General features: G+C 41.4%; 1 long non-coding RNA gene and 1 pseudogene across 2 annotated transcripts in view; both read right to left on the bottom strand.

Annotated features, from left to right (window-relative positions):
- LOC100626841 (uncharacterized) overlaps positions 2,197-27,467 on the bottom strand; it is a 133,679-nt gene continuing 108,408 nt past the window's right edge. Inside the window, 1 exon segment of one of the 2 annotated variants that reach the window (NR_045016.1) lies at positions 2,197-3,241. This is a non-coding gene — a long non-coding RNA (uncharacterized LOC100626841). 2 annotated transcript variants of the gene reach the window in all.
- On the bottom strand, positions 11,038-15,601 carry LOC110260772 (annotated as a pseudogene).

Below are 27,467 nucleotides of genomic sequence, written 5' to 3'. Positions count from 1 at the left end.
GCTGTAGAGTAGAAATTAACATAACATTGTAAATTTGCTATACTTCAATGAAATAAAATTTTAAAAAATAGATATTTTAAAAAAATGTATGCTTTTAAGAGGCATTATACATTAATTCCAGCAGCGGTAATATTATTCTTTGCTAAAACCAACATGCTAACCCTTCCTCTATTTGCATATTAGGATTACAGATGCAGTAATTTCCTTTTTTTCAAAGTTATCTGAAACTTGGTCATACCACATTTTAAAAAAACTCTCTATTTTAAATGATGTTCACTGCAAAATTCTTGACCATGAAGTTGCTTTGTCCAGGAAGGGAGAAATTGCTTCATATTTCTGATGCATGCTACCCTTCCTTTCTCCCCTCCGTGGGTACATCTCCCTGGGTGCCTCTGGAGCCAGGCACAGTGCCTGACCGTGGGGTAGGAGGTTGAGCAGGATGCAGTCTATGTGTTCAGAAGCTCCCAGTCGGTGAGGGAGAAACACAGAAGCCGCTGATTATAATTCAGCGTTGGAAATGCAGTTATGACCTTATGTGAGGACATCACTTCTTTCACTGAAAAGGGATTTGAAAAACCTTACTGAAGATGCGAAAATGACTGAAAATAGCACCGTGAAAGGTGCCTTCTGGTCAGACTCTCTTCACATGGATATTTGCTCTGTAAAGATAATGACTGACCCAACTGGCATCATTTCTTGTATAAATCCACAGTGTACCACGCTTCCATTTTACCAGGAAAATAGAAGACTTTTAAATGTTTTTCCAAATTATAAGTTACAAAAATAATGTTACTGGTTACTTCTCGTTGTCTTTCTCTTTTAGGACACTCCTCGCCTTAACACATTTTCTTGTTGAATCTCTGAAATACATTTAAATAAATGAAGACGGAAAACTACAAATAACTTTCACTTCTCTGAATCTGGTGTTTACTGGTTTAATTAGCCTACGATTGTAAATTTTTGAATCATATGTCAATATTCTGTTTTCTTAGTCATGACTTCTAAGCGTTGCATAACTGCAGACTCAGTCTCCTGATATACTGGTACCAGAACAAAGACTGATTGTGTTTATGTTCCACATAGGTATTTTTTTTTTATAATTTTTTAAAATTTTCCCACTGTACAGCAAGGGGGTCAGGTTATCCTTACATGTATACATTACAATTACATTTTTCCCCCACCCTTTGTTCTGTTGCAACATGAGTATCTAGACAAAGTTCTCAATGCTATTCAGCAGGATCTCCTTGTAAATCTATTCTAAGTCCACATAGGTATTTATTCTTGGTGATGCTTGTTAGTTAAATCATGGAGTAGTTTAAAAATATGTGACAAAGGTTGCTAAGAAGAAAGAAATGTCTCTTTATGGTTGGTTAATAAACTGTGACTATGCAAGGATCCAGCTTAAAATAAATTCTAAACGAATGATCTTACCTTTTTTTGGCTCCACCCACAGCATACAGAAGCTCCAGGGCCAGGGATCAAACCTGCACCACAGCAGGGACCTGAGCCACAGCAGTGATAATGCCAGATCCTTAACCCACTGAGCCACCAGGGAACTCCTAAACTAATTAATCCTCTCAGTAAGAGAAGCCGACAGTCACTGAATTGCTCCACGACAGAACTTGTAAGGTCAAACGCTTACAAGTACTTCCTCCCTGGCCTTCATCCATCAGGAGTAGAGTAGATTCTACCTGCTCTGTGAACAGTGCCCTTCTTTCCCGACTGCCTCAACCTTAGCCCAGGTCTGCAGTCCTGCTGTGGCTTCCTGATTTATCTTCCCCACTTTTTCTTCCTCCATTCTCTGACCTATACAGTCTTTGCTCCTCCTAAGAATCAGATCATAAGATTTCACTTTCCTTTCATGGGCTGAATTTAACCTGCTGAATCGTGTCCAAATTCTTCTGAAAGTATCAAACCTCTGCCTTTTCTTAATCAGGCATGTTAGCCACATACACAGCATTACCTCAGTGAGGCTTGCAGATCCCAAAGTGATGAGGCATCTGCGTTTATTTAGAACACAAAAATAAATAATAACAAACACTGATACACTATTCTGAGCACTTAAAGTGTATTATCTCTTTTTACAAAATCAACAATAATACTTATTGCCATCATTTTCGGGGAGTCTACCTTCCATTCAACATTAGGTGTCTATTAGTTGTTGACTTTTATTTATTTTTAATTTAATTAAACATTTTTTTTTTTTTTTTTTTTGGCCATGGCATGCAGTGGCTTGATGTGGGACCTTAGTTCCCAGAGCAGGGATTGAACCCTGGCTGCAGAGGTGAATGTGCTGAATCCTAACCACTAGACCACCAGGGAACTCCCAGTTGCTACCTTTTAAAACCACCTTGCAGGATAAGTGTTTCTGTCTCCATGAGGAAGATGAAATGAGGGAAAAGATTTCTTAGAGTGTCAGGTGGTGCCCAGGCCAGCCAGGTAGGAAGTAGCAAGGTCCAAGGCCAGCCCACATCCCACTGCCCCTGCTCCCTGCCCAGCCTCAATACCTGGTACCTCCCCACCTACATGCCTATCATGGTGCCACATCATGAAGGGTGATGGAAACGGACCTTAAAGTATCGTGGTAAAGTCAGGCAGAATATTTGGTCTTATTACCTGTGGGGAATAAGGGCTGGCACTAAGCTGACTTCACTAGGTCCACCACTTAGAGTGTCCTTGTTTCAGTTTGGGGCTTGTGTTTGGTGATAGCAGGCTCAGAAGTCCTGGACCTTGGGTGGAGTCACAGAATGTGAGCGCCCAGGCTGGACGAGAAACTGTCTCTTGCAGGAGTATGATTAACCACAGGCAGACTCGAGGGGGAAGTAGGCTCAGAAAAATCTGCAAGCCTGGCCTGTCGTATGCTGAGTCTGTCAAATAAAACTTGACAGGGAGCTTATTATTTAAGTGAGAAAGGCCCCATTGGAAAGGGCCCCCAAATGTTTTGTCTGAATAACTTCTCTCAGTGGCTGTCTTAAGAACAGGTGATTGTAGCTTTGATAGCCCAGCTCGCCCGCCGGGGGCAAGTCCTTTACCTCATGGCTGCATGTGTCTGATGACAAGGAATGCAAACTCACAGGTTCAGGCAAGGACCGTTTCCTTATTGTCTTGTGTCATCGCTTCGTCCAGAGGAGGAAGGAAGAGAGGTTGGGAGGCATGCCACACTGTCACCCGGGCTAAGAGAAGAAGGCAGTTGGGATCTCCTCTTGGCCACCTGCCAACCTGCGGGGTCATCCTCGGCATCCTATCAGGGGAGAGATAGCACTTCCGTCAGCAGACCTGGGTGGGGGCAGCAGCCTCAGTTAAGAGGGAGGGCATGGCCCTGTGGCCTCGGGCTGCTCCGAGAGGTGGCTCAGGACTTCCTCTTTCCTGGAGCTAATTACAGAGAGTTTCCACTCCGCCTCCACTCTTATCTCTGCTTCCAGATGAGCCGGCTGCTGGCTCCCCACTTCATCCCACACTCTGCTTCTTCAGATCAACACTAGGGGTATCCCCATCATTTACTTTGCATTTGAGGGACAAAGATTTTAATGAATTTTCAGGCTTCAGTTTCATTTCTTGGTGCATTGACCTTGAGCTGCCACTTAGAACCAGAAAAGATTTCTCCCAGAAGGTCCTCAGCCAGAGACCACCAGGGTCACCTCGGTCTACCCCTTCCCCTAATGAGCTTTGGGTGCTCTGATGGGTCGCCGACACCCATGCAAAGCCCCTTCCATTCTGAGCAGTGAGACATTTTACCCTGATGTCAATGAAGTTCGCATCCAGACCCTTTTAGATGAGTCTGTCAATGTCCCTGGCCTTGCAGACAGCCATCTCTTTACGGGGAAGGGGACACTGGCTAAACTGTTCAGTCCTGGGGGAGAGGGAGAGAGCTGGGATTTGGGGCTGCAGAGTAGCAGGTGGATACAGAGCAGTACCCATGACAAAGATCTGTTTCCTCACGTTCCTTTCCAACATAGCAAGTCCTTTAAAAACCTAAGTTGTTTGTTTGTTTGTTTGCTGCCCCCCGAGGCATGTGGAAGTTTCCGAGCCAGAGATCAAACCCGTGCCACAGCAATGACCCAAGCTGCTGCAGTGACAATGCGGGATCCTTAACCAGCTGCAACACAAGAAGACTCCAAAAACCTAGGATTTTTAAAATGATTAATTAATAGAAACAGAAATTGCAGAATATGGAAATACAGTTTTGCCTCAGCTCTGGTATGCTGAAGGAATTAACCAAGGAGAGAGGTTCATCAAGAACACACTAGACCTGATGCCAACTTCGATATTATGGTTCACACTTGCTGAGGGCTCTTTCTGTTCCTTTTCCTGTCTTGTCTGCTCCCTCCTCTCCCCTCCCTTTCCTTCTTTCTCATAACCGCTCCCCCTGCAAAAAAAAACTATTTGCTAAATGAATTGCTGGTGTTAACAATCTATACATAACCCTAATTACAAGGAAGATGATGAAGATAACTGAAACGGGATATCCAGATTCTTTTACACTAAGAATCGATGAATATGTAGCACTGACTGCTAAATTAGAAGGAAGTGTTACGTCTCACTTATGCATTCGGCTCATTTGTGGACAATGAGATAGGTAAATGTGGAGGAGAATTAGAGCCACCAGAACCTTTACTTTTAGATGTAGGACCTGCCTGTCCTGGTCTGTGGGGATTAAGGCAACCAGGCAGCAAGCTAGGATTGGGGATAATCCAGAGCCCAAAACATACTCCAGGGACCCCTAGATATCTGAGAACCAGACCAGGAGTTGCAGGCTCCAGGGGCTACAGGGACTAGATGTGAGATGGAATGAGCAGGGTCTGTTCTTTGTAGGTATGTGCACGTTGCATATTAAACATGTAGGAATGGTCTTGGGTTCCTCTAAGCATTGTACAGCTGACCATCTGTTTCTGTTGGTTCCACCTGCATCTGTGGATTCAACCAAATGGAAATTGAAAATATTTGAAAAAAAATTCCAGAAAGTTCCAGAAAGTAAAAATTTGAATTTGCAGCATGCTGGCAACTATTTGCAGAGCATTTACATTGTATTAGGTGTTACAAATAATCTAGAGATTATTTAAAATATATAGGAGGATGTGCACAGGTTATATGCAAACACTATGCCATTTTATATGAGACACTTGAGCATCCATGGACTTGGTATCTTCCTAGGGGTCTTGAGGGATGGCTATATTTTACTTTTTTTTTTTTTTTTTTTTTTTTTTAATTCTTAAAACTCTCAGAGCTCTTGCTTTGCCACTTCTGAAAAATTTATGGGAAATGAGAAATACCCCTCTACCATAAAGAAAAAATGGGAGTGAAAGTATAGTAGTAAATAAAAACTTAACACTCGGCTTCATTGTTGGAGACATTTAGGGAATAGTGGGGACTGTGGCAAACTGGGAAACACATGTATCACTTCTGTGGGCAGGAACTACTCTGCTCAGCAGATTGCTTCATGAGAGAATATGGATCCAGTACTCATTTTTCTTACTTCTGTCTAGATAGTGAAGGAATACAATTTAAGCAAATATCTGGGAATGGGGAACAACACAGAATCAGATCAAATGAGAGCAGTGGGTAGTGAGGATGGCAGAAGCTACAGAGATAGGCAATTCTGAAAGCATTCTTGCCTCGGGAACAGACACTTTCCCTTCTAGCTTTATCAGAAACCTGTAACAAGTTTCCCAGGCAACATCCAGTCTGGCATAGCCTGAAAAATGTGCTTCTGACACACAGCATAATTTCTTTACAGGCAAATTCTAGCACCAGTTCTCAGAGTCTTACCAACCCAAGAATGGAAGCTGAGATGGTGCAAATTTTAACCCTCCCATTAAGTACAGAATTCTTAATGAATTCTCATTTCTTTCTCTTTATAGTTCATTGAAATCAAGTTCTCAAAGTTCTTCTAAGGGTTGTTTTTATCTGTGGTGCTTAAAATAAATATAGATAATTGGATATTTGTGACACGGCTATGCTGGTATTGCAGCTGATCTGAATGGATTTTAATATTTCTTCACCGGTGTTCCTGCTGTGGCACAGTGTGTTAAGGATCCAGCATTGCCACAACTGTGGTGTTGGTCACAGCTGCAGCTCGGGTTCTATCCCTGGCCTGGGAACTTCCATATGCTGTGGGTGCAGCCAAAAAAAAAAAAAAAAAAAAATTTTTTTTTTCACAGTTGGGCCTGTTTTCAGAGAGGCTCAGGTTTACTCAAAGATGAACTTTAATAAAATACTGTCAATAACCATACTATTTAAGACTTTTGAAAGACTTCCAAATAACTTCAAACAAATCTCTACTTTGTTTGGGAAATAGAATGTAAATGAACAACTGTACCTTTTATGTGTTTTATTTTATATTTTTATTTTTGGCTGCTCCAAGGCATATGGAGCTCCTGGGCCAGGGATCAGATCTGAATTGCAGCCTCGAACTAAGCCACAGCAATGTTGGATCCACTGTGTTGGGCTGGGGATCGAACCAGGGTCTCAGTATTCCAAAGCAGCTGTCAATTCCATTGTACCACAGTGGGAACTGCCACTGTGCCTTTTAATCCACATCTCTCATGGGCCTTTGGCTGTTAATCTGTCTTTATTGTTTTTTCCATCTACTCTCTAATAAGCTAAACTAAGATTGATAAGAGTTATTGGTCTGACACAGCAGAGGAAAGCTATAGGCACATTGTATCCTGATACCAGCAAGGCATTTGACAATGCCTATCAATATAACATTGTAAATAAGATGAAGAAATACGTATGAACCAGATGACAGCACATTTTAGTGCATTCATAGCATCTACATTCCACATTCGACACAGCATTCAACATTGATTTAGCAGATATTTACTCAGAATTTACTATAGACGGGTGACTGCTCTAGGTTCTACAAGTATAGGAGTGAATACGGATTTTTTTTTTGTACAGAGCACTGAGAAGCAATAGAGGTTTTAAAGAAGGCACACACATGTACACACACAATATGTACAAATACACATGTAATTTAAAAAACAGGTAACTCTATCCTCACCAACAGTGGATATTGCAATATAAAAATAATTTCAAAATGCCATAAGCAAAACATGTTATATTATTGAACATAATGATATATAAGATATATATTAATAGACTATTAAGCATAGAGTTCCCATACACAATCCTCCCACGCCCAGAGAGTCCCCTGTCATTAACTTTTGCCTTAGTGTGGTACATTTGCTACAACTGATGAACCAATCTTGATACATTATTTTAACTAAGGTTCTTAGTTCACATTCGGGTTCCCTCTGTTGTATATTCTATGGATAAATGTTTATTTGTACCCATCATGTTTTATGGTGTCATGTATTATCACATATCACCACATCGTGTATCCACCACTGCAGTATCATACATAGTAGTTTTCGCTGTCCTGAAAATTCTCTGTGCTTTATTTACTCATCCTCTTTTCTCCCAGAAGACTTATCAACTACTAATCTTTCTATTGTCTCTACAATCTGCCTTTTCCAAAATGCCATATAGTTATAATCTTTCAGTATATAGCCTTTTCTAACTGGCCTCTTCAACTTAGCAATATCCATTTAAGGTGCATCCACGTGTTTCCACAGCTTGACAGTTCATTTCATCACTGAATACTATTCCATTTCCTAAATGTATCACAGTTTGTTGTTTATCCATTTAGCCACTGAAGGACATCTTGGTTGCTTCCAAGTTCTGGAAATGATGATAGAGGTGTTATAAACATTCAAATGCAGGTTTTTGTGTGGCCATAATTTTCAACGTATTTGGGTAAATACCAAGGGGTACACAGTTAATGGATCGCAGAGTAAGACTAAGTTCAGCTTTATAAGAAACTGCCAAACTGTCTTCTCAAGTGGCTGTACCATTTTGCATTCCCACCAGCAAGGAATGATAGTTTCTGTAGCTCCACATCCTCTCCAGCATTTGGTGTTGTCACTGTTTGGGATTTTGGCCATGCTAATAAGTGTCTTACTTTGTTTTAGTTTATCATTCCTTAATGATATATGAGATTGAGCATCTTTTCATATATGTATTTGCCATCTATGCCTTCTTAGTTAAGGTGTCTATTTAGTTCTTTTGCCCATTAAAAAAAAATAGGTTGTTTTATTATTTTTAAATTTTTTAAATTTATTTTTTCTTTTTTTGGCTGTCCTGAAGCATATGGAGTTCCTGGGCCAAGGATCCAATCCAAGCCGCAGCTGTAACCTACACCACAGCTGTGGCAACACAGGATTTCTTAACCCACTGTGCCGGACCAGGGAGTGCACCTGCGTCTCGGCGCTCCGAGGATGACACCAAACTCATTGTGCCATAGTGGGAACTTCTGTTTGTTTTCTTATTGTTGAGCTTTGACAACTCTTTGTACATTTTGGAGATAAGGGTTTTTTAAATTATTTTTTCAAGTTTTATTAAAGTATAGTTGATTTATAACATTGTGGATAACTTCTTAATGAGATACATACTTTGTAAATATTTTCTACTAATCTATGGCTTGTCTTTTCACCCATTTGACAGTGTCTTTTGTAGAGCAGAAGTTTTACATTTTAGTGAAGTTATACTTACCAGTTTTTCTTTCATGGATGGCACTTTTGGTGTTGAATCAATGGCAAAGCTCATTGCCAAACACAGATGACCTAGATTTTCTTTCTATATCTTCTTAGAGTTTTAAAGTTTGCCTTTTACATTTAGGTCTGTGATCCATTTTGAGTTAATTTTTGTGAAAGGTGTAAGGTCTGTCAATACTTTGCTTTGCTTTTTGCCTATGGATGTCCAATTGTTCCAACACCATTTGATGAAAAGTTTATCCTTTCTCTACTGAATTGCTTTTGCTCTTTTGTCAAAGATGAATTGATTATACTTGTGTGGGTCTATCTCTGGACAATTTATTTTGTGTCATTGATATATTCGTCTCTTCTTTTGCCAATTTCACATCACTATAATTTTGGAGTAAGAATTAAAGCCAGATAATGTCAGTCCTCCGAATCTGTTTTTTTTTTCAATATCACATTGGCTATTCTGGGTCTTTTGCTTCTCCATATAAACTTTAGAATTAGTTTGTCAATAGCCACAAAATAACTTGCAGGAATTTTTATTAGGATTAAATTAAATCCGTAGATCAAACTGGAAAGAACTGACATCTTGACAATATTGACTCTTCTTATCCATGTATTTTGATCTTCTTTGATTTCTTTCATCAGAGTTTTATAATTTTCATCAGATTGATCTTGAATATATTTTAAAGATTTTTCCTTAACTATTTCTTTCTTTTTTTTTAAAATGATGCTAATGTAAATGGTATTTTAAATTTCAAATTCCAATAGTTTGATGCTGGAATACAGGAAAGCAATTACTTTGGTGTTAATAATCTAAATTTTGCAACCTGTCTATAATCACTTATTAGTTCCAGGAGGGTTTTTTTGTTGTTGTTGTTGATTCTTTGGGATTTTGTTTTGCTTCTACATAATCATGTTATTTTGTGAGCAAAGAGTTTTATTTCTCCCTTCCCAATTTGTATACTTCCTCCTTTTCTTCTTCTTCTCTTTCTTCTTCATCTTATTTCCTTAGGACTTTCAGTACAATTTTGAAAAGGAGAGGTGAGAAGGGGCATCATGACTTTGTTCCTAATCTTAGGGAGAAAGCATCTAGTTTCTATTAAGTATGATGCTAGACATAGGTATTTTGTCGATCTTTATTAGGTTGAGGAAGTTAGCCTCTATTCCTAGTTTGCTAAGTTTTTGTTTGTTTTAATTATGAATGGATATTAGATTTTTTCAAATGCTTTTTCTACATTTATTGATATAATCACACCTTTAGTCTGTTGATATGATGAATTACATTAATTGATCTTCAAATGTTGAATCAGCCTCATGTACCTGGAATAAAACCCATATCAAAAAAAAAAAAAAAAATCCCAGAGTTCCCTTTGTGGGTTAGTGGAAACAAACCCAACTAGTATCCATGAGCATGTGGGTTTGATCCCTGGCCTCACTCAGTGGGTTAAGGATCCAGCCAGCATTGCCTTGAGCTGTGGTGTCAGTCACAGATGCAGCTTGGATCTGGTGTTGCTGTGGCTGTGGCATAGGCCAGTAGCTGCAGCTCCGATTCAGCCCCTAGCCTGGGGACTTCCACATGCTGTGGGTGCAGCCTTAAAAAGGAAGAAAAAAAAAAAAAAAATCCCACTTCATCATGGTGTATAATTCTTTTTATACATTGTTGGATTTAATTTGCTCATATTTTGTTGAGAATTTTCAGATCTATGTTAATGAGAGACACTGGCCTGTAGTTTTAACTTCTTTAATGTTTTTGTTTGGCTTTGCTGTTAGGGTGATGCTAGACTCATAGGATGAGTAGGAAGTATTCCCTCAGCTTCCATTCTGGAAGAGATTGTAGAGAAATGGTATCATTTTTTTCTTAAATATACGGTAGACTTCACCAGTGAATTCATCCGAACCTGGTACTTTCTCTTTTGGAAGATTATTAATTATTAATTCAATTTCCTTAGTAGATACAGGCTTATTCAGATTGTCTGTTTCTCCTTAGAATGAGTTTTTGTTGATTTTCTTTCAAAGAAATAATCCATTTCATCTAAGTTATTATATTTGTGGGCACAGAGTTGTTAATAATACTCTGTTAGGATTCTTTTAATGTCCACAGGATCAGTCATGATAGTCTGTCTTTCATCTCTGATATTAGCAATTTGTACCTTTCTTTTTTGTAGATTATTATATTTTAATATGCAATTTTTATTACAAGTGAAAGCACATGTCTTTTCTTTTTCTTTCTTTCTTTTTTTTTTTTTTTGTCTCTTTAGGGCCGCAGCCATGGCATATGGAGGTTCCCAGGCTAGGAGTCGAATCAGAGCTACAGCTGCCGGCCTGCCCCACAGCCACAACACTGCCAGATCTGAGCTGCATCTTAGACTACACCACAACTCATGGCAACATAGGATCCTTAACCCACTGATGATCCATGAGGCCAGGGATCGAACCTGCAACCTCATGGTTCCTAGTTGGATTCGTTTCCGCTGAACCACGACGGGAACTCCCACATGTGTTTTCATATAGCCAGTTTTATTTCATTAATAAACTAACAACTTATGTACTCTGCCTATTTATTTATTTATTTATATAGGAACACAAGGACACACATACTTTATTCTTTTTCTGAATTAGTATTAAGGCTGTAGACACCTAGAAAGGAGTGAGTAGACCCTCTCATAAAGGCCTCAAATTTCTTATGAAAGAAAATTATGTAAATAACAAAAACTTAATTAAAGGAGGAGAAAATAATAATATAGCCACTCAATGTCCATATATATCTTTACTACTTACAAGGACCATTTTTATATTTTTGATCCTCGCAATCACCCTAGAAGGCAGCCAGGTTTCAGTCTTTCATTCTAATGAAGTATTTTCTCCATAAACCCTGAAGAATGCCAAGAAAAGTTTGCTCTTGGACCCTAGATTCTGTGTATTTTAAGAATAAATAGAAGTTTTTTTAAAAAGCTGTTCTTCTTAGTTTCAGAAATTGTATTGAACTTTTTTTTTTTCATAGTCCATCGTTTACAAAGAAGATACGAAATGTCTGAAGTCCACCTTTGATTCTTTTCGGATTCACTCTGACTAAGCAACATTTTTAGTTGAGAGAGTGCTTCTTTGTTTTGTTCACATTCTCTGAGAAACTAATAGGTGTTGACTGTCCAGATGTAGGTGTTCTGAAATTCAATGCTGGGCTCTTGCCCTTGGAACCAGACGTATGATTTAGGTTTGCAGAGCTTAGAGTCTTTCTCTCTGGGGTCTTCAGGCTGAGTTTACTTGCAGGAGTGGAAGGATGGCTCTTGAAGGTTGATAGGGAGCTTCTGCCTTTACCACGATGTTTAACCGTTCTGTTGCATGTTTTACAAGTAATCAGCAATACACGTTTGGATTCTTTGTATTTTTCCAGAATTTTTGCTTCTTTAAAACTGAGTGTATCATTTCTTGCTTCTCGATTAAGAAGCTTCTGCATTTTGGGTGTCAGTTTGGGCGTGGGCTTGAGGGGCACTCTAGACTTATCAGGGACCAGCAACTGGAAACAGTATGGACACGTTCCTTCAAAAGAGCTTTTATCATCGTGTGACGAACTGTGGGCCCAGAGAAGATAGCAGGCCTGGCCCGGGCAGGGTTTGAAGCTGGCTCTCTTGTAGTTTCCATGCCGCAGCCTCAAGGTAGTGCTTCTGCCTCATTGTCACTTCCAACTCCTATTTTTTAATTTTATCCAAGGCTTCTGATACAGGAAACTTTACCTTTTGTTCTGTCACACATGCTGTGAATATTTTTAGCCCAGATTATTATTGCCTCTTAATTTTGTTATTTTTTCACACATAAACTTTAGATGAAGTCTTTCAGTATTTCGAAATTATTTCTTCCTTTGCTATCATGTTAAATAACACCTAACATTCACTGAGTACTTACTATGCATCGGGTATTATATAAAGTGATTGACATATATTATCTAAGTTAAACTTCAAAGAATCCTCTTGGTAGGTACGATTATCCCCATTTTATGGATGAGGAAACTGAGGCACAAACTAGTATTTGTTTCAGGTGGGCACAGAGCCAGGGTTTGAAGCTGGCTCTAATGACAGACACTCAGCCCCTGAGTGTTACTGCCTCCCAGAGAAGTGCTGCCACTTGAAGATGGTAGGATTCATCTACATATTTTAATGGTTTACATATTTTTTTAAAGGACACTCATAAACACCCTACTTGTAAAAAGTTAAGATTTTCAAACTTTATAACATAGAGCTATGTGTCATAGCCCTAGCAAGTTTAAAAGAACTCATTTATTTTGGAATTGAAATTGATACATTAGTTATTTGATTGATCTTGTGGAAAACTGGACTAATAGAATATTAGAAAATGTGGGAGAAATTTTAAGAGACAAAGAAAACTAAGCAATTTTTTTAAAAGGCAATTTATTAACTACAGAAAAAAAAGCAAATGGTAAAACAAAAACATGAACATAGTGCACACAACATTAAGTTGTGAATACTATTTTCATGGGCATAGTAAAATGAAAAATGAATATTTACACAAAAAAGTGAACAAAGGGTGAGGCAGTAGAGAACAGAAAAAGAGCAAGAGACAGCTGTAATTCTGAGGTGTTGCTATTTCTAAATAAATTTATTTATTTACTTATTTTTGGCTGCGTCTGCAACATGTGGAAGTTCCCGATCAGGCATCGAACCCACACCACAGCTGTGACCTGAGCCACAGCAACGATAACGCTGGATCCATAACCTGTTGAGCCACAAGGGAATTTCTCTAAATGAATTTAGAAGGACAATCAGAGGAGGAAGGTGGATCGGTAGAGGGAAATGGAATAATAGCCTTCCATCCATCAATTATTTGATGTTGTTGCAGGTAAACTTAGCGAATATGGGGAGTGGCCGTTTCATTTTCTCATGATCTCCATTTCCCCCCTTGAGACAGAGCTCAACTTTTAGAAATATTCCTAAGACTACTGCAAAAAGACTAAAACAGGTTTCTTTTTCTCTCATTCGAAAACACATCTTCTCTTAACAAGTTAAATACACAATGTGAATAAATAATTCACAATACCCAAAAGGGAGATAAGAACTTTAAGTAGAATTACAAAACAGAATAAAGGGACAGTGTTATTTTTGAAGAGAACAATTTCATTTTCAAATTTTGCCACTCTGTAGCTTTCTCTGCCTCATTAAAACCCTGGCCATTTATTGCTGCTTTCCCATCTAAGGAACAACTGTACTTTAAATAGCACATGGAACTCCTACCAGGGTGACCTTTCTTCTTGGCAGGTCATCTGACAATATTAACTAGAATACTTTGTTCCATGGTTCCCAGAAGAGCAGGAGACCTTAATATTTGGAGAAGCTTCATTGTTGAAACAGTCTGAGCAGACTGCCAAGGATGATCAACTCCCTTTGCCTTGAAGATGTTTCTTTCGTGTTGGCAATAAGTAGATATCAAAGGGACATTTATGGGTCTAAACTAGTTCCAGGGCTTGTAAAGGAGCCCACCCCTGAGACGAGGCAGGCGGTGGGGAGACAGATCTGTTTCAGGGGCATGGGAGGAAGTTTTCTGAAGGATGCTGGCAGCAAAGGGCAAGCAGCCAGTACTGCAGGAGGTCTTCATGCAACATGAACACGTGTCCCTACAGGTGGCAGAGAGCGCATGGCAAAAGCACCTCAGGAACAGGACATCTTCAATGCTGAGGTAGGTAGGCAGGAAACCGGGAACCGAGTTTAGTGAGGGCAGGAGCAAGGCCCCAGCCGGGGAGAGACTGAGCAATGAAATGGGTTAAAAACAACAACTTGGGAAAACAAGTGCAGTCATCCCAATTGGGTCCCAGATGGCAGACTCTGAAATAAACTAGTGAATGCAATTGGCAAAGAAGCTTAGAAGCTTGGTTGCCTCATATGATTTATGGGACTTGAGAGGTGCGCTGATCTTCATACTGAAATTTATGTCAAAAGGTGAAAACACAATTCTCACTCCCCAGTGAACCACGATTTAAATCACTCAGGGCTGAGTGTGTCCAAGTAGGTCTTTGTCTCTAAAGGAGATTTCAAAAAAAAAAATCCTTATAATTTATAAAAGTCACCCATAATTTGCATCTGTTCCTTTTGGCAGTTCGCCAAAATTCCCCATCTTCTGCACTAACCATCGCGGTAATCCAGGTGAGCGATGGCAGTGGTGATGGAAGGGATGATGGGACAAGGTCATGGATCGAACAAGGACTGGAGTGGAGTGGGGGATGGGCAAGAATCATGAGCAGAGAAGTATTGTACAGAATGGTTCCTTGATGTTAAAAGATACACTGGAGCATATTACAGTCTTTTAATTTCTTGGAGCAAAAATCAATTGGAAGAGAACAGAGCCTGATCAGAAGTGGTTAGGAGCCTGCCACCAATGGGATCTCTGAGAGAGGTTTTATAAAGGTGGAAGCAATGTAAGAAATTATTGGTTGGCTAGACCTTATAGCCTTGTTGGCTGTCTGGGGCTGGATGTGCTTAGGTTTGGATTTCGCACCCGTGAGGCATTTACAGGCTTCAATTTGGGTTTGCTTATGTGGGCTGCTGTGGCATGAGTGCCACTGGTCTTATATGGCTTCCGTAGTGAATTAAATCAACACTGGTTTCTGGTGGGGCTTGGACAACCGAATGGACAGTGACGTCAGCACAGTGATGTCAGGGGAGGGACCACCTGATGCCTGGGCTCACAGCCTGACTCCATTTTTTCCTTCCTGTGTAAACTTGAGCTAATTACTTAACCTCTCTCAGCTTTTATCTGTAAAAACAAGAATAATTCTACTCAGAACATTGTTGTGAGAATCAAATGAGAGTTCATGCCACTAACTTGACACATACATTGAGAGAATACTAATTGCGAAACCCTGAATTCAAAGCCCAGTATGCTGGCAGAGACGTGAAAAACAATCAACACGCTACAATAGGACAAGTGATAAGAGCTAAAATATTAGTTTCTTTTTTTTTTTTTTTTTTTTTTTTTGCCTTTTTCTAGGGCTGCCCCCACGGCACATGGAGGTTCCCAGGCTAGGGGTTGAAGAGGAGCTGTAGCTGCCGGCCTACACCACAGCCACAGCAAAGTGGGATCCAAGCCTCCACTGCAACCTACACCACAGCCACAGCAAAGTGGGATCCAAGCCTCCACTGCGACCTACACCACAGCTCACAGCAACGCTGGATCTTTAACCCATCGAGCGAGGCCAGGAATCGAACCCGAAACCTCATGGTTTCTAGTCGGATTCGTTAACCACTGCACCATGATGGGAACTCCTAGCTTCTTATTTGAGGAGTCCAGAATCAGGCATTCTGCTTACAGGCATGGGGAGAGAGGAAGGGGGATTTGAGCTAGGCTTGAATGAATACATTTCCACCAAAATGCATTCTCCCCGCGGACACATTAATCTCTGTGGGCCTCGGTTTCCTCAGTGAGGGATAATGACAGTAACCATCTCAAAGAGTGACTGTGAGGGTTAAATGAAATGATCCCTGAAGAATGCTCAGCACAATGCCTGGTATATACAGCAAGTATTCCATCAATATTAGCTATTTTTATTAACGTTATTACTATGGAGAACTTTAGGAGTCATGAGCGCCGATGGACTCAATGACATATCAAGGTTACTGCTAGTGAGTAGCAGAGACTAGACTAGAATCCACGCCACAATTTAATGCTTAAAATGAAAGGAGAGCTCTGGACTCAGCCATCCTACTTTTTCTGTGGGAGATTCTAGAGAGTTTTGAAGAGTTCCTACTGTGGCTCAGCAAGTTAAGGATCTGACGTTGTCTCTGTGAGGATGCAGGTTTGATCCCTGGCCAGTGGGTTAAGGATCTGGTGCTGCTATAAGCTGCAGTATAGGTTGAAGACGTGGCTGGGATCCAGTGTGGCTATTGCTGTGCATAAGGTGCAGCTGTATCTCTGACCCCTGGCCCCTGTGCTGAATCCAGCTTCAGCAGCTTGGGTTGCTGTGGAGGCATGGGTTCCATCCCTGGCTCGGCACAGTGGTTTAAAAGATCCCTCGTTGCTGCATTTGCAGCTCCGATTCAGTCCCTGGCTTGGGAATGCCATATGCTACAGATGTGCTAAAAAAAATAAAAATAAATTAAAAAAAAAAAAAAGAGTGGTGGATCTTTTTGTGTAACTCAGAGAGTTCAGACTTCAGCAAGTTTTCCCAAAGGGAAGTTCTGAATGAAATCATTTAACATTTGAATGAGCTCCTATATAAAAGGATTACCCACTTTGACAGGTAATCAGTCTGCAGTACACATCAATTCACTTTTTCTTACCGAACATCTTTGGTTTTGCTCTTTTTTTCCCCCCAGGCTGCCTATTTCTCTTATTTCAGCCCTCTAAAACCCCATTCTCTGCAGCCTTTTTGATTTTCACATCAAAAGAAAATAAAAGCAAGAAGAATAGGCTCTACTTGTACTTGACACTCATTTACCATCTACTGTGGTTTAGAAGCTTTTGGCGGGAGCTATGGAAGGAGGCAGAGTGTATACGACAGCTTCCATCTTTGAGACAGTTGCTGTTTTGTTCGAGCAAACTGGATTCTATGTGCAATGAGAAAACAATGTAACTCTAGAAGAAAGGACAGCTATTCCAAGGAGATATTGGACAGAATGGATATATTCCCCCAGAGGAGACAAATAAACTGGGGTTGTGTGTAGCAGGAGCTAATGAGCATGAGAAGAGAGAAAAGAAGCATTTCTTTGGCCAGTGCTCTGCTAGGTGTTCCATACACTATCTGGATGATTCTGAGTCAGCTCTAAAAATGGTAAAGATTGGCAAAGAAAAAGGTGGCAGTTCTCATTAGAATCACCTAGTACTTAACAAGCAAACAAACAAAGCTGCACCCAGCCCCCACCCTCAGAGATTCTCCTTCCTTTATCCTGGGGCAGGGAGCCAAGTGTCCACATATTGAGAAAGATCCCAGATGATTCTAACCAAGGCTGAGAAGCACTGCTCTGGGGCAAAGACCAGATGACAAATATTGGCAAGTCAAATATGAGTAGAGAGCTAATACATAAGACAGTGTTTTCTACACAATATGTGGGACTAAAATGTTATCACTGTCTTTCTGTGTGGAGGTTGTACCTAGAGACTCCCTCCAATGGTCTTGAACGAATGTACTTCAAGCAGGATGCTGGGCACATTGTATTGAAGTGGGCATGTGGGTGTGTGGGGAGGAGGGTGAGGGTGAGCAAGAGAGGTGACGGGTGGGGCTGGAGGACCTGACCCACAGAGGTCTCTTCTGTGGATTCTCATGATGAAAATAAAGGTCTGGAGCAGCAGCAAGTGAGGCCCGGGGCTTGCCAAACATCTCGGGAGCCTTCCGTTTGGAAATTTCAAGGACGCCTATTTTGTCGTAGGACTGGTTGAAGTGAATGCCAAGCTGGAGAGGAACAAAAGATGGGATTCGAGAGTTTGACTCATAGTCCATGATCACTGATTATTTGCTGAAATGAAGACAAAATGTGGGATGGCGATGTGGCATCAAAAAGAAGCGATGACCCAGTGAATTAGTTCACTGTGTTTGGATTTGATGCTACTGGCAGCAGACAGCCACCATATAGCCTTGAGAAGTGTTTAAGGGCCTGTAAATGATTGAAAACTGAAGAAATAAGCATGTGTCCAAGGTTACGTATCCATTAAATGGACTTTATTTGCATCATGGAATGATGGTCGCTACGATAGTTTATTTAAACAAGATTGTGGACTCTTCTTTTCTGAACAGGGTTGTACCATACGGTTCGGTAGGTTGCTCATGGCACAAGAATGCATAAATAGAGCTGGTTCTGAAATCAGTCTGTCCTGTGCTCCCTAAGCCATGCACCTGAGTCTGGGCAGCACCTGCCCAGGTGAAAGGATGCCTTTTCCCACCTCACACAAAGGCGCCCCAAGGAGTAGCAGCAGCCTATCTCTGAAGGTCTGAAGACACCGTGTCTTAGGTGGCTTCTCAAGATCACTTCCAGACTCAGTGGGTAGGAAACCAGGGATGTGAGCAATAAAGTGGGAGGAAGAAGAGAAGATAAAAATGATGGAAATGTAAGGCAGAAGAAACGAAAAAGAACAGCAGAGGGAGGTTCTGAGACAAGTGGAGTCTCCATACCCCACCCCGCCTTCTCCACCCCCAGCATCTTTCTGATATTGTAAGTAAACATGGAGAGAAAGTTCACAGTGACCTAATGAATGGTGGAAATGAAAACTGGGCAAAATGCAACACGGAGGCATTTCAGCAATAAGAAGCAACATGAATCTGGCATCCAAATCCAGCGATTGTATAACCAGGGCTAGTAAAAGTCTGTTTGACCAGCAGCAAGTCTGTTTTCAGGGAGAACATGCAAAATGAGCATGTTTCCAATGGTTTCTGTGCTGCTCTTCACTTTCATCCAAATCCCTTCCTCTTCAGCCCACACCAGCACTATCGTGGAACCGGCTGACTACTGCTTATGGATCCCATTTCAATTTGGATAATGAGAGTTCCCGTATTACCTTCATAGCTGCAAGGCTCTGCCACTCTCACCTCTAACTGCTCACTCTTCTGGTGCACAGTCAGAAAAAGAAGTCCTAAACTCTGACCAGCAGTTTGGTCTTGAAATTACCTAAGAAATGGCTGTCAAGTTCCTTATGATTTCTGAGGAGAGCATAATTTGCGCATTAGAAATGGAGCTCATGATACCTAAGCAAAGGATTTCATAGAAATACATCAGATTAGTTCAAAGAATATTTGCCTGCTGGCTCACAGTATATCCCATGCTTTTCCAAAGACCAGGAAGACCTGGGGTCAACCCTCTGGATGCTCATCCCCATAAGGCTTTTGTGCGGAACATTACCGACTCCTATGAATTCCAGCTGAGGAATTTATAACATGATCTGCTCCCCTTGGGATTAGCCTTTAAAAAATTTATTGATTCATCTAACATTTAATAGACTCCTAACTGTGTTAGCTGCTGGGAACAAAGATCACTGAGGCATGGCCCTGCTTCCAAAGTCCTTATTCGGTAAGGGGAGACAGACATTTAATAAATGTCACAGAATGCTCTGGTGCTGTGACAGATGTGTGTCTGGGAACAGAGGGGACACAAAGGGTGAGTAGGTACTCCCAGGCTGAGCAACCTGTAGGAATAAGGCAGCCGTGGGTCAAAGAGCTTGGGATGGTCAGGAAGATGCAGGCAGATCCAGCTAACCAATTGCAATCTTGTTCTTGGAAGCAGGTGGGATCAAGGATACGTCGCAGAGGAGTTGGGAGCTGGGGGGCACATATAGGAGATGTCAGTGGAAATGTCCCCCAAAGCCACAGTCTTTACAAGACCTGGCCCCCATATGGTGAGTCTAGAGTTCCCAGATATGCCTTCAATGAAGCCAATGCAATGAACAAGAGGCATTCCAGAATGTGCAGAATTGCCTGGGAGATGGAATGTTCAGACAGTGACTCCCCCATCGCCTCTGGTCCTCGGAGCTGAATTCCTGAGCATGTTTAGTCTCTGTCTCAGCTGCGAAAAAATAGATTTTAAAACATTGATACGTTTACTGTTTAGTGCTGGGTTTGACCATTTAAGCCTGTCACTGAGAGAAGATGAAAAACATTTCTCACTGTAAGGGCTGCCTACGGGTAAAACAACATCCCTCTTTCTCTCTCTCCTTCTCCTTTATTCTTTCTTCTTTTTTTTTTTTTTTGAAATTGGGTTAAAAATTGCCTTGGATTATAGGGAAGAGGTGATTTTCATCAGTCCTGGATCTTTTCCCCTGCCTTTTCTCCCTGAGATTGTCAGTTTCCTGACACTTGATTTTCTCTAAAATTTCCATCCCTCTCTTGGTTTTCCATGGTCTCTCCCTGTAAACAGGACTGCTCAGAAACCCTTACTTTTTGAACTTCTTACCTGGAACCATCTACCTGGATCCTTTACCTAAAATTTTCTTCCTTCCTCCTCCCTTCCTTCCTTCCGTATTGAACTATAGTTGATATACAATATTATGTTAGTTTCAGGGTACAACATAGTGATGGGACATTTAAATAAATTACGAGGTGATCACCACATTAAGTCTAGTGACCATCTATTCCCATAAAAAGCTTTTATAGTACCATGGATGATATTCCCTCTGCTGTAAAATACATCCCCATGAGTTATTTATTTTCTATCTAAAAGTCTGCACCTCTTAATTCCTTTCACCTATTTAGTCCGTCCTCCCACCCTCATCTCCGCTGGCAACCACCATTTGCTCTTTTATTGTGTGTGCGAGTCTATTTTTGTTTTGTTTTTTAGATTCCCCATATAAGTGAGATCATATGGCATTTGTCATTCTCTGAGTTATTTCACTTAGCATAACATCCTCTAGATTCATCTATGTTGTCGCAAATGGCAAAATCTCATTCTTTTTCTGGCTGAGTAATATTCCAGTGTGTGTCTGTGTGTATCACATCTTCTTTATCGATTCATCTATCCATGGGTTCGCAGGGGGCTTCCATACCTTGGCTATTGTAAATGATGCTGCAGTGGGTACGAGGGTGCCAGCCCCAGAGCAGCAAAGCAGTCCATCCTCACAGAAGACGGCCTCCATCCACTGCCGTTTCTCCTTCTTCCACTATGTCCAGATAATGGGGAGAGATCCCTTTGATCACAGGGAGACTGGTCTTGACCTGGGGCCTGAGGATGAGTGAGGATAGGCCTAAGCCGGTCGTGGAAATCTCCTTCTCTTTGGCCATTGATTATTCTAAGTGTGGGCATCTGACCCAGCTCTGGCCGACTGAATATAAAGGGAAATCTGGAAACCTAAGACAGGGCTTTGTGATGAGGCTGGCGATGTGCTTCCTAAAGCTACTATCACAAAACGACACAAACTGGGCAGCTTGAAACAACATGTACATATCTTCTCGCTGTCCTGGAGCTTAGATGAATGGTTCTGGTCTGAAATCAAGGCTCTGGCCATCCATGCTCCCTTTGAGGGTACAGAGGGAGAATTCTTCCTGGTTTTTTCTCATCTCTGACGGCTGCCATTCCTTGACTTGTAGCTTCTTCTGCCTCCATCTTCTGTGTGTTCTCATCGTTTCCACACGGCGTCTCCTCTCTGTCTCCGTCTCTGTTTCTCTCCTTACCAGGACAACAGTTACTGAATTAAGGACCACCCTAATTCGGTGTGACCTCATCTTAATTAATTATATATGCAAAGGCCCTATTTCCAACTATGGTTACATTTCCAGATACCTGGGGTTAGGTTTTCCATATACCTTTTGGGAGGATACAATTCAACCCACAAGGCCTCTGGCCTTTTTTGTTTTATCTTCTTGGAAGTACAGCAGCCGTCTTATGCCTATGAGGCTACAGGCATGGAAAGAGTCTACAATCTAAAGATGGTGGAGGAGTTCCCACTGGGGCTCAGTGGGTTAAGAACCTGATGTAGTGTCTGTGAGGATGCCGATTCAATCCCTGGCCTTGCTCAGTGGGCTAAGGACCCTGAGTTGCTATAAGCTGTGTCCAAAGTCACAGATGTGGTTCAGATCTGGCATTGCTATGACTGTGGTTTAGGCCTGCAGCTACAGCTCCAATTTGACTCCTAGCCTAGAAACTTCCATATGCCACAGGTGTGCCATAAAAAAATAAAAATAAAAATAAAGATAGTGGAAAGGAAGGCTAAGGAATTGGTGGATACTTAATAGCATCACAGCACAAGGTAATGCCAGCAACTGCTTATCTCTAGACCTCTTGATACATCAGAAAATGACCCTGAGCTATAAGCCATTGCCGGGTTTTCTGTCACTTGTACTCAAAAATATCCTCATGGGTACCCCAGAATTTCTCTAGTTCATAATAAAATTAGAAAAAATAAGTAAGGTGGAGTTCTCTGGTGGCTCAGTGGGTTAAGCATCCGGTGCTGTCACCGCTGTGGCACAGGACTGATCCCTGGCCCAGGAATGTGCACGTGCCATGGGCGTGGCCAAAAAAACCCCACAAAAAATAATAAGTAAGGTAATGAAATGTTCATAGATCTAGTGTCATTAAAGGATCATTTTTTTTAATTCTGAAATGATGCCATTTTCACTTTCTTGTTATTAAAATAGCCTTTCTTTTATGAAATGATGGTGATTGTAGATTGTCATTTTTTTTAGCATCCTTGGTGAAGGATGGAAGGTTGAAGTGAATGAAGGAAGGAGGGAGGAAAATTTTTAGAAAGTTGGTTTCTCTGATTTTCAAAAATTCTTTTCTTTTAGCTTGTGAATCCAGATGAGAAGAATGCTGTGGAACTTGCCTTGAAACTTAGACTTAGTGGAGCCCTGAGCCTCGGGCCCCTGCTCATGAGAGTAGATGGTTAAATTTCCAGGAATTATCACCTTGGTAACTTGAAATCTGACAAGGTGGAAGTGCTTCCATCATGGACATCCGCAGTTGCTATAAATCCAATCCCCTCTGCCCCAGGGTGGTTTTTCAACACACCACGGCCCCCACGTACATCCTGTAGGTGTCCAGGGGGTAAATGTGCAAGGGACAACTCACACCAATGAAAACACACATGAGCCTGAGATAGACCTAACTGACTAAGATTTCACAATATAAAATATTCCCTCTCCTTGCTTATTGACTTATCTGACAGTCCATTTCCCTCACAAAAATATCAGCTCTGCCTCAGCAGGAAGCACGTCTGTTCTATTCACACGGTGTCCTCACTGCCTGTCACAGGAAAGAGTGGGCTCTGGGGTCCTCACTGTCCTAGGAGTTTGGGGCATCCGCAGTCATCAGGATGCTTAGGGAAGCAAAGTCATTGTAACATAAGAACATTTACCAGTGAAGGAAGTGTGTAGACAGACAAATCCCTGTCCTCACAGGGTGGACGTTCTAAGACGGCTGAGTGGAAGCTGCAAGTCACAAAAGTGCCCCGTGATTTCAAAGAGTGAACATAACGACGGTGTAAGTTTTAAACAATCCATTATAGGAGTTCCTGTGGTGGCTCAGGGGTAATAAACCTGACTGGTATCCACGGGTACTTGGGTTTGATCCCTGGCTTCGCTCAGTGAGTTGGGATCCGGTGTTGCTGTGAGCTGTGCTGTGGGTCGCAGAGGCGTCTCAGATCCCATGTCACTGTGGCTATGGTGTAGGCCAGCAGCTGTAGCTCCGATTTGACCCCTAGACTGGGCACTTCCACAGGCTGCAGGTGCGGCCCTGAAAAGATCAAAAAAAAAAAAAAAAGATAATTCGTATAAAGAACTCAACATAGTATTACTATAACTTTACCCTCTCAGCACTTGCATAGAGTGACTCACTGCCACGCACCTTTGAAGGCTTCTAAGTCCTCTCTCTTACTCAACCAAGTCAAAGAAATAAATGCGGTCCCTCCAACAGCGCCTCACTAAGAGAATCTCCCAAGCTTTCAGCCATTTCAGCAGCTCTTTTTGGAATGGGTTCCAAGTTTCCCTGGCTCTCTTCAGTTTTAGGATTCCTACTTTTTCAGCTCAGCCCTCTGAAAAAGCCCTGCTTAAAGAAACAGAAACATTTGCGACTTCAAAAGTACATCAAACTGTTCTCTGAAAAGGTTTGTGAAGACTTCAGCTTTGTGGTTGTGGTGGGAGTGGACTATTATTAGCACCCAGTTCTGCACGGATCTTCCTGGATTCAGTTCTGATTCTGAAGGGAAATTTCAGGATGTTTCTTAGGACAGGACTCAGATCGCAGAAGGATTGGAATGGTTGGTAGTGACTGTCTGTCTTCTGTTTAGCAATGACAAGAAGTTGAGTTGGGTTTTTTTGTTTGTTTTTACTTTTTTTTTTTTTTTCCAGTAGAGGAGATAAATTAGACCGAGAAGGTAAAAATAGATTTTCTAGATTTAAACAAATTTAGAGACCCAGCATTCTTTCTACTATATATGGTTTTTTTTTTAATCTCGTTGTACTCAATCAAGAGAAAGAGTGGAAAATACCTTCACTAGCCAGAACCCAACTCCCTAGACCCCATGATTTAAACAGAGTAGAAATACAAACTTCATGAGAAAACATCAAATAACATCAAGCTAGTTGCCCTCAGTAATTAATCAAAAATCAGCTACAAGGGTATGTCCATATATAAGTTAAGTCAGCTCAACCTCCTATCCCTTATACATATAATATTGTATTAAATTTTAATCTCCATGGAAATAAAGTGTGTCTGTTTTGTTCTGTTATGCCCTCAGCCTCTAGAAAAATACTTGGCTCATAGTAGGCATTCAGTAGATATTTATCAAACGGACTACTGAATGAATGATAACAACATATTGTTACTGGGAAAATGAGACATGATAGTTCAGAATTGTGAAGCAGAGGCATTGTAAGGTCTATAATGATCAACACAGGATCAGTAACATCAGGATGGAATTGTACCTGTTCAGGCAGAGCCGCTGACTTGTAAAGTATTTAGACAGATACTGACAAAGTGCTGACTTTTTAAAAGAAATGGCTGACTAGAAATATTACTTCATCAGAATGGTCCACCAGTTCCAATTAGTTGAGGCTTCGAATTTACGAATAAAGGTGCAGCCTTTGCAATTAGTAAGAACACTTTATGAAACGCCATCCTTCAGCTAAGCATTCTCAGATGGTCTGATAAGCTTTGTTGGACCCCTGTTTCATCTTTGAGAAGAGGCCACCCCAATTTAAACTCCATATTAATTTTCTTCCACTTAATTGAGGCTAGCTAAAATTGGCACAGAAGGTCGTGTCACAGCCTTCCAGAGACAGAAAGGAGAAGCAAAGAAGGGAAGATGGTGATTAGGTGTTAGGATCTAAATTGTGGTTGCGACCTCATGGTAGGCGATTGGGCCCCTTCACAAAGCAAATTATGGCAATGCTTCCATTCGCAATTTGTATCATCTGCGTGCCCCTTTGTATCATAATCCTTCTTCACTTTTCAAAATTAAAAGTGATAGGCAATTGCCTCAGGGGTTTTTGTAAAGAGTGGCAATGCATTTTTATATCATTCAGCGTGAAGCAAGTCCATCTTACATTAACCTCATGAGTCTATTTGAGGGGCCTTCCCCCTTTCCTGTTTTTTCCTTTGTTTTTTGAGATGGCGGCAGAGCTATAGAGGATATTCGACGGTGGCCATTCCATTATTTGAAAGTAAACCCGATCTAATCTGGCCTCACCAGCCTGTGGATTTTCCTCCAGCTTCTCGAATAGCAGCTTAGTGTCCCCTCTCTCGAATTGCCCCTCTTTATTTTGGGGGCTCCCTGAAGACATGCTTCGCGCTCACCCATAGACCCATCCGTCCAACACAGTCACCAGGGGCATCCGCCATGTCCTGTGGGCAGCACTCTTGTGTCTTTGCTTGTCTGCTGTTTGATTTGCCTACCACTGCCAGGTGCCACTGCCTGACTTAAGAATGTCAGTATCATGCCATATTCTTGGGGTGTGGTTGTGGTGCTGGGGTTTGTGCAGAGGAGGGGAGAAAACCCTTTCTCTAGTTCCCTGCAGCTTTCAGTCACTGCGCTCTTAGGCGGAGCTGATTACATGTGGCATCCTTTCTACTCTTCCAGCTTCCAGCCTCTACACCCTTGTTCAGAGTCTTACAAATTCTGCCATGACAATAATCCTCTCTGTATCCAGCACTCCTTCCTTGACTGTATCCTTACACCCCTACCCCCATCCCCTCCACTCCCTATTCCCGCCCCCCCACTCCCGTCCCTGGGCTGGAAGAGGGCATCAGCTGGGGCAAAGATGCCACAGTCCCCATCTCTGCTCTGGCTCTCCTCTGGCTCTCATTCCCCAACCAGACTCAGTCCCAAGTAGAAGCGCCCTGGACATCATTGGTCCAGAGAGGTTTAGAGTGAGTATGGGGAATGGGGGGGGATGAATGTGCTTGTTAATAGTTGGTTAAATGCTCTCTTGAAGAAGGAATCCCATCTCTCTTGTTTCTGAAGTCATGAAACAAAACCTAACTGCCTTGGGCTCCATACATCATTTCCTTCAGGGCACCTTTCAGGTGCCTGCCGCCAGCCCAAGAGCCCTTCCAGTGCCTGGGGGCATCTGCCCTTTGTTGAATATAAACTGGCCTTTGGGGAAATTTTCCGTAGGGACTGGAGTTCTTCACATGCCCCTGGACTAGAATTTGTGTTTGTTGGGCTCCTCAAACTGGTAGCATCCCTTTTCCTGGCCTCAGAGCTTTGATGAATAGGTGGTATAAGGGGATAACTCTGCTCTGAGGTTCTTCAGAGTTCACAGCTGACACTATGCCAAAGGGACAGTTTCTCTCTCTTTTTATTTTTTTTTTATTTTGGCTGTTGCATGTGGAAGTTCTCCAGCCAGGGATCAAAGCCAAGCCACAGCAGTGATGAGGTTGGCCCTTAACCCGCTGCACCACCAGGGAACTCCCCTCCATCCCTTTCTTTACTCAGCTTCAATTCTATCTTCTTGCTGTCCTTCACAGGTTTGATGTTTCTCCCTCATGTTTTCCTGATTGTAGCTGCTCTGAAATCCAGATACTTATTAAGAAGGAAAAGTACTAAACACTAATATTATTTAAAGAACCACTGGCTGGGACACGCCAGTATTAAAAGGAACAAACAGAGAGGCTTCTGAATTCCCAAATGGAATTTCTATATATTAGAAAAGTCTGTGACATGACATTTAAAAACTATAATATTGTAGATAATGACCAAATAAAATTATTTATGAGGTTTGGTTCCTTTGGAAAAAAAAAGCCTTGAGCTAATTTAATTCATGGATATAAGGATACTGTGCAAGTTAATATTGATTTACTAACTCGAGTAATATGAGAATCCAAGAGCAAATAAATACTTTTTCATTGAACTTGGTTTTGTTGCCCAGATATTATGGGCACTTGGCCCACTTTGCTTCTGGGATAATGTAATGTAAAAAAAAGAAAAACCGAGTTTAACTTCTAAGATCATAGTTCTTATCTAAAGCCAGTACCATATGTTAACTGTAAATATTCCACTCAACCA

Source organism: Sus scrofa, chromosome 5, assembly GCF_000003025.6.
Source record: "Sus scrofa isolate TJ Tabasco breed Duroc chromosome 5, Sscrofa11.1, whole genome shotgun sequence".
In the NCBI taxonomy this organism is placed as follows: domain Eukaryota; kingdom Metazoa; phylum Chordata; class Mammalia; order Artiodactyla; family Suidae; genus Sus; species Sus scrofa.
The sequence above is the reverse complement of the archived record's forward strand: the minus strand, read 5'-3'. Positions and strand labels throughout refer to the sequence as shown.